This window comes from Rhamphochromis longiceps, linkage group LG13 (assembly GCF_057381845.1).
Source record: "Rhamphochromis longiceps isolate RC_006_pf linkage group LG13, R_longiceps_female_GT1.1, whole genome shotgun sequence".
NCBI classification, from domain to species: domain Eukaryota; kingdom Metazoa; phylum Chordata; class Actinopteri; order Cichliformes; family Cichlidae; genus Rhamphochromis; species Rhamphochromis longiceps.
Window position 1 is genome coordinate 6,004,213 of NC_140569.1, and position 8,648 is coordinate 6,012,860.

Below are 8,648 nucleotides of genomic sequence, written 5' to 3' on the forward strand. Positions count from 1 at the left end.
TATGTGTGTAATTATGTATTATTTATGCATTTAGTGATAGCCTGTGTATTTTTAAAGTCACAATTTTGAATGTTTAGCACACAAAAGTAATTTGACACAACAGACAAACATCAGTCCCCAGTGTGTTTAAATGCCACTTTATCAATCAACAGGACCAATGCTGCCTGATATGGATATTCAGCCAGTCTGTTAGCGACATACTGCTAAGTTTTTAAACACACAATAAAAAAAATATACTTAATTTAATTATGTGCTTCCGGTTTGACTTTTCACCTTCAGAGCTCATACATGTGATTCTATATAGCATTTCTACTGATTCTCTAAAGTTAAATATTAATCAAAAAAACAAAAAACATTTCCACAACCCTTCGAAAGCTCTAAAATAGGGAGGAAACACACACTGAAAAATTTCATACAAACTCCTATTACTTGAATGATAGTTTGCCACTAATATCAAGTCGAGTGAGTTGCAATTAATGGGCTAAAACATGCAAAACCCCAATTCTGATTATTTTTCAAATTGTATAATAGTATATTAAAGAGATTTCTTGAATTTTCTTGAATTTTTTCTTATTTGGGTTCAGTTAGGATAACTCTTTGGGTATTATTGACCATTTTATTTTCAGAAGAACAGACCATAATTGGATAACTAACATCTTAGCATCACAGATCAAAGACATGAATACTAGTTAAAATTTGACAGAGTTCATATGGCATGGGACTGTCTGTTAGTGCTGGTGGTGGCTAGTGCAATAAGCTGGTTGGCTGGGTTTGGGTGGGGTGGGGTGGGGGCTGATGGCGATATGGATGGAAGGAGGGGCGCAGTGAATGAAGGGACAGGGCATGGGAATAAGCTGAGAATCAGTAGTGGTCAGGAAGGAGTAAGGGAGCTGTTGCCTGGATACCAGAACAGACCTCAGTCTCGCCTCCACCATCGTTTCTCCACTCCGGGCAGCAATTAAACAGCTGAGCTTCTCAAAGGGTCCCCACACTGACCGACATATGGCAGGGGACCATGGGATACTTAGCAGCGGGCCAAGGAAGCACACATCTGAGGACTAATTACAGTTGCTAATTACTGGATGCAATATTTGAACGCTGCTTGGCACCTACTGAGTGACCCTTCAGAATCTGTGAAAACTACCTCCTCCCTGAGATGATTTCATTTTTGTCTGTCATTGCTCTCAGTGTGAGCGCCTTCATTTTCACAAGGAGGGATTAACTGCTGGGGAAAAAAAAGAAACAGAAAGTTCCCCAAAGAATGGATGGATGGTCTCATGTGATATGAAACCACTAAAGCACTACTCCAACCTGCTATGACTGGTGTATTTCTTGACTGGTTGGCAAGTGAAATCAATCGTGAAGATGGTGCTGCATAAAAATCCTCCTTATGATTGCTCTGGTTACTGGCAGACTGTCGCGGTTGTATATAAGATGCAGACTTGTCTGAGAAAACTTGGAGAACATTCACCTTCAAAGTAACTGCTTTAACCAACATGTTTCAAATGAAGCAACTTTTACTTTGAAGGTAAATGGTGGCCCATTCCAGTTTGTATTGCACTTTTTCCAATTTTCACTACCGCTTAACCAGTAGTTAGTGAATGTTTTAGTGCAGCATCTTTACAACCGCCAGCAACCATTTGCCAACAGGTTGGGGAATAATTTTTCCTTAGCGACCAGTGGTTGCCATGATATCCTTCTATCAAACTGATATAACGATGCTGTACTAAGTGCACTGCACAAACGGGGCTCCAGAGGGCACTTCTGCTGGTAAGCAGTCTTTATGAACTGTGGAAGATGGCAATAGCTAATTGTTTACCATTCAAAGATTTAAAAATTATTATATTTATATTTTATTGTTTTTTATTTTATATATACACATCTTATTTTTATTTTATATTATATATTATCTAAATAGTCATTTAGTTAGAAAGAAAGAAAAACAATAATAGAAGAGGGTTTTTTGGTCCTAAACAGTATATTTCACCTAACCCTTTTTAGGTGGTACTTTCAAGATATTGCCATCTACAATTATACCAAATAAACAGAAGAAGGCACGCCTACCTACTGGCATGAATCTCAATTTGTTGCTATTAATAAACAGAAAAAAAAAACATATAGCTACTATTACTGACACATTATATACACAACTATTATTGCATATGAAACACATCCATAACCCATCATAATGTATATTTTTAAACCTTTTTAAAGAAATGTTTTCACTGTGTGTATTATTAAATTTAATACAGGACTATGTTGTTATTTTATCATGTATACTGGACTTTTACACACCATAGGTGAAGATTTAAACACCTGTTAACTATTTTTCCAGCGACAAAAATCTAGTTTGGGGACTGCTTCAAAGACTGTCTATGTGAACTAAAATTAAAAGGCTTTATTTTATGGGGAAAAAATGTAGTTGATGTCTGAATGCTTTATCATAAGCAAATGAATAACACAATGAATTAACATTGTGGGTTGGTAAAATTGACAGGGAATGGAGCCCAGCCTTACTTTCAGCACTACAGATGAAGAGGAGTGAGGCACAAAGGAGAGGACCAACAGATCAGTACAGGTAGCCAGGAGGAGGACGGGGAACAGGGGAGAGGAGGGAGAGGAAGGAGTTGAGGAAGGGTGACAAGGGGAGGGGTTTCATCAGTGGAAGGTGATAAATTTTGCAAACCTTCCAAACTTGTCCTTGCTGCATAGGAGAGGGGGGAAGCATTGGAACGGAGAGAAGAAGAGAAGAAATCAAAACAAAGAGCCCACCCAGGCAAACTGCTGGATCACTCATCCATACACTCACTCACGCTCTCTCCATGTCAGACACACACACACACGTTTTAAAAACAACAGCTGAGGTGTTTCCTGCGTGCTGGAGAGTTTGTTAAGGATAGCCCTTCTGGCATTTCGTTTCAATACAGCACATAAAAACACAAAAATCATGCCGCGCCAACATGTTATCACATTAACACTTATTTTAACGCACGCTGTCTTGAAAGTAACACAATGTGTAGTAATTCTACCTACGCTCTTCAGCACATTGAAAATAACATCCATTTTAAGAGCATGGAAAGCCTTTTTGTCTTGCACAGAAAAGTGTGAAGTTGAAGTTGGGCCTTGCAGTTTTATAATGTTGCTCCACATTCGTGTTCTGGCTGTTGCTTAGTAACTGACGATGCAGTGTTTCCTGACTGCATCCGTGGTGCTCTGATACATGTGAGACAATCCACTTATTTCTGGACACCAATGGCTCTGGTGCTGTTTTAGCTACAAAAAATTGAAACACCTGAAACTGTGAGTTTGTTCAAACTGGTTTAGATATATTAATATAAGGAAAACATATTTGTTAGTTGTAACAAACAAGTTCCAACAACTACTAAGCAGTTCTGGGGCTGGATTTGACAAATACACATTAAATGCAGTGTATCCTTTTTCTTTTTTTTTTTTCCCTCTCCACCAGCATTTCCAAGCAATCTGTGACAACTGATGTGCTAACTTAACATTCAAAGGCACAAATATCTGTTACAGTATTTCCACATGAAACACATTTAAATAATACAAATTACAGCTAAAGGAATTGATTCTGTTAAATAAGATAACAACACAAAGGCCAAATCTGAGCCAGGAAAAGCTGTGTAATGCCTGTTTTGTCCTTGTCTGAAAGATACTGGTGCACAATAAATTAAGACGTGAAATCTGTATCATGTCAGTTCATCCTTTGATCATGTTATCTGGGTAATAGGGAAAGTATGGGTGTAACTTAGCCTATATGCAATCTTTGGTTCTGTACGAAGTTTCCAAATTTGAGTACACGCTCTGTAAATATTTCCATGATAGCACCAGCTCCAAACCTTCTTCCAACACTTTTTAAACACATTACATTATATACATGTCATTTGTTTAATACATGCACTATGTTAACTAATGCTACTCACTAACTTTGACTTTTTATTGGCTTTCCTGCAGCTATAATCTATGGCATCTCTACCAACCACCATACAAAGCCCATGCCAAGATCCCGGGTCTCATTTTTCAATTACAATTTTAATAAAGCGTTTATAAACAAGTTTGTTGTTTTCTTAGTGTTAACAAGAAAACAACAAGACAAGACACTCGGAATTAATCTTTGCACATGTTTAAAGCTTAGAGTAAATACACTGCTCAATTAGTATTTAATTCTATTCATGATGAATATGTTGCCAAATATGGCATTTCTTTTTAAATCTATATATATTATGAGTCTTTTCTTACACACACACACCATGCAGTATATTCAACTGCATGGTGTCAATCAATTGATCAGTTAGCCAGTCAATTAAAAATGTTAAGGATTTATGATTTGTTTGTTTTTGTCTTTATGTATCAAAGCTTGGCTACAAAGCCATGGCCCTATAAGCAAACTTAAAATGAATACTGGGCTCTGTTTTCACAAGTTCAGATTTTATTTCCGGTAGCATCTATTACATAAAGGAAATGGGGAATCCCTCAGGAAACATTTTAGTGACACCAGGCATTTGAGGTCTGTGGTGACAGACGTGAAGGTGATGCCATGAAGGGATGAAAGTCAGCAGGTTTTCATCCAAATCAAACAGCTAATTTCACTTATTGAGCACATGTCAGCAAAAAGAAGCACCTGAAAAACTGCCGGCTCTTCCCTTAATGGCGAACTCACCCTAGCCGATTTTATATCTTCAAATCAAACAGAATTAATTTAAAAAAATATTAAATTTGCCAGCACTCTGATGAAATTCACTTTGCACTGCATTTTCTTTGGGGCAACATGCCACTGAAACCATGTAAAATTTATGGAGGTCTTGGGCCTTATCCATCTCATAAAGTAGCCTTGAAATTAAAAATGAGGAGTAAAAATGCCCCTGGTAATCAGGTGTGCCCTTTAATAAATGTCAACCTGCAAATTTTCACCCCAGCAGTTATTCATTAATGTGTTAATGTCCCCTCTGCGCCACCATACAATAGGTAAGCTAATGGCCAGGCGATACTTTTCAGTATTTTCTCCGCAACAAAAGGAAAGCAACCACATTTTGTGGATCAGAATGCAGAGTGATGCCGAAAAAAGGTTTTGAAGCTCAGGGGAAGAAAAAAAGGCTGGTGGTAAAAGACAGAAGAAGGGGCATTAAGTTTCTGGAAGGTAAAAGTGATAACACTTTCAATAAATTTACAAATATTTGATATTTTACCAATATACAATTAAAAAAAAAAAAAAAAAGAAAAGAAAATTTTATATATATATATATATATATATCCATATCCCCAAATGAACCTGAATCATAAAGGAACAATTATTTCAGATTATCTTCCCAAAAACTGCTTCATTTCATCAAACTTTGGTATATCTTCTGTTTTGACTATGTTATTGTACAGAACTTTGGTCAACAATTGTTGTTTTTAAAAGTGCTATATAAATGAATAAACTTGAAACTTGAACTTGAAAGCAAAAGTACTGCAAGAATCACCAAATTAGTAACGTTTCAGAGATGCTGTTTAATTGTGATGGTGTCACAGATGTGTAGGTATAACTTAAGAGACCTTTGAAGAACTTTAAACTAGGGATGCACCAATCCAGCTTTTTCCACTTCCAACATGATGAGGAATCCTTGGCTTTAAAGGTTTTCCAATACAGAGTACCAATCTGATATCAGAGTTAATGTCTCACTGTGAGAAAATGACTGAAAACCATCATTTTATGAGCAAAGTTTAATGAAACAACTTTCATTCTAACTTGACTAAAAATAACAAATACATCAAAGGACAAATTCACTATACTACATGCCAAAGATGAATACAACAGAATTAAAAAAATAAATAAATACATTAGCATTATCTGTTTAATTTATTTGTACTAGTCTGATTTCAGCCCACAGTGAAACCAACATCCCTCCAGCTCCTAGCTTACCTGATGTCTCTGACAGAACATAATCAAAGGAAAGTAAATAAGAGTACCTGAATAAAAGTAAATATGAGAGAGAAGCCAACGCATCGATCCTGTCCAAGCGCTTAGATGTTAGCTTCTTCCGTGCACAAAGAACTGCACAGGATCCAGATATCTGATTGGTGCATCCTGAATTTAAACATGACATCTGAAAAGCAGTTTAAAGACTTTTCTATACATTTCAGCAACACAACTGCATTCTTACATATTGGCCAGTTTTGATTTTAGTCACAATAAACTAAAGGCCTTTGACTCAAGTTCCTCAGACATGGATTAAGTTGTAGTCTTGGACTAAATGTGTTTTTTCAATGCTTCAGTGAATGTTTCTCTTATTTTAGGACTAAGCTTAATTCATTTGTGGGAAACTGACTGAATATTCTTAACACTAGCTTTGGGGTGAGGGGCACGAGGGGTTAGCTGAGTGTGAGTGAGGTTAAGAAGAACAGATACCCCGAAGAAGTAAAATGATGTTAGAAGGTCTACTGGCTGAAAGATAAGCACAGCAAAGAAAAACTTTAATGCCAGCTCAGCCAAGATTAATTAAGGAAAAGATTTTAGGGTTTCTGCAGATAGTCGATGGTGTGATGAGTGAATATGCTTAAAATGGATAGGAACATTGCTGTGATCTTAGATGAATTACTATCTCCCAAAGGTAGAAACCAAACAACAAAGCAAACACAATTATCTCCACTGATTAAATATTATAGGAAACTTTGATAGGGTTTGCAAGATTAAAGAACCAAATCAAAAGATTGAGCCCATGGATTTTGGTACAAATTTCTGCCCCAGTTCTTTCATTCCTAGCTTTGGGATGCAGCTAATACTGGATGCTAGGACGTTTTCTAATATTACAAGGTAAAATGAAGCATTAAAATAACATATGAACAGGTCAGAGTGGATATGTTCAGAGGATTTATGGTGGGGCAGGTTTGAATATAGATAGATATGAAGATGATGGGACAGACAGAAAGAAAAAAGGAAGGAAGGAAGAAGGGAGGGAGGAAAGGAAGGGCGTATTAAGAAGAGTAATCAGCAGCAAAATCTTAGTGTCTGACTGCTCATACTGTGTTATAACTTTAACAGACATGCTCAAAGCAAATTTATTACTACAGTGGCATTTTAGCTGAGTGTTTTACACAATGAGGGTGCCTTCAGACCAAAACAAAATAATGCTTTGAAAATTAAATGCTGTAGAAAGACACCTCCAAACTACACATGGGAAACAGTATGGGCTTTCAGACAGTTTAACACTCTACTCTTCACTTGTTAAAACTGGCTAAGATATGACTGGCCTCTTTCACTCGCTCCCTCTTTTTCTATTCATCATACATACTCAAGCAACAAAGGCTCATCCCACACAAACAGACCCACTACTCTTTTTTTCCCTCCCACACACACAAAGCATTAGTGTAAAACTTGAGCAAGAGTCAGTTAACATTAGTAAATGTGTCTTATATAACTGAGCCTATTGCAATAAGAAGCAGATGTAGTATCAATGTGGGCACTGAATTTATTTTCCCACCACGTCACTTTAGCTTCCGCATGAGTTTACTAGTTTTATTGTATCTATTTTTATTTTACTGAATTATTATGTGTGCTGATGTTTATTCATCAGCACACTAATGGCTCATAATTCGACAGACATCCCAGTCTAAAGCATCCTCATAATTTCTGCCTTGGAAAATTTAAAACAATCAAAGAATGATTTCTAGTTTTTTATATTAGTTAACTAAAATGCAGTTTGTTTGTTTTTTACTTCTGATCTAGTCTTGGTTTTTAAGTGTGTTTGTAGTCAACTGTAATAGCCTTAGGGCACTTACCACAAACATGCAAGTAGGGTGTGTTTTTGATGCTTTTGGGTGTGTTCTGCTATGAAACTTTAAGGCTATGGTCAAAAAATGTCAGTTTTGCTTAGTTTAATTTGCAACTGCACAAAGTCGATCAGGAGGCACCTGCATGACAGCCATAAAAAGAGCTGGTGAGATTCTGATCCTCTAAATATGAAGGAAAGGAGATCAGCATGTCCCTTGTCACCTCCTTTTAGCAGAGGATAAAGCATCCTGTATCAAAGGAAAAGAGATAATACCATGCCATAACTCATAGAAATGCACTATCCAGCAATCAATCATTATGATTGTGAAACAAAGCTGATGGGGTAAACATTAATTAAGTTTGTTTTTCTTTTAATTTGATAACCGCCTGATATGTTATCAGTCGTGTTATACCAACAAGGAAAATGATCAAAAGCAGGCTGTTGTGATAAAATCTGCTTCAAGGAGCTCTATGCATTTTTAGCATGTTCAAATCTTTACAGTTAACTGAAGGGTTGCCATAATTCATTTTTGCATCATTTCTGTCCAATACTGCATTTTCAGCCTTAAGGTTCTTAAGGTTCAGGCTCAGAAAGCTTTAATAAAGGCAGGAGTTACACTGGGCCATCTCTCCAGCAGTGTCAACTCAATGAGACACTTCATTTCACTCTATAAGCCATTTATTCCTATGTATTGAACACTGAAAAGCAAAGGGGGGCAAAGTATCTCAGATAAGGTTCTTGTAATTCATCTTTGGGATATTATACTGTCACCACACCAGCCCACATCAAGTTATTAAGGACATTTTATAAGCGCAGCCAGATTCTCTTCTCTTTCCCTAACTCCTTATAAATTATCTTTCAGGAGAGGGCTAAAGCCCT

At 36.7% G+C, this 8,648-nt stretch overlaps 1 protein-coding gene across 2 annotated transcripts in view; it reads right to left on the reverse strand.

The window, feature by feature from the left end:
* nckap1 (NCK-associated protein 1) overlaps window positions 1-8,648 on the reverse strand; it is a 37,245-nt gene that overhangs the window by 27,023 nt on the left and 1,574 nt on the right. The window lies entirely within an intron of this gene.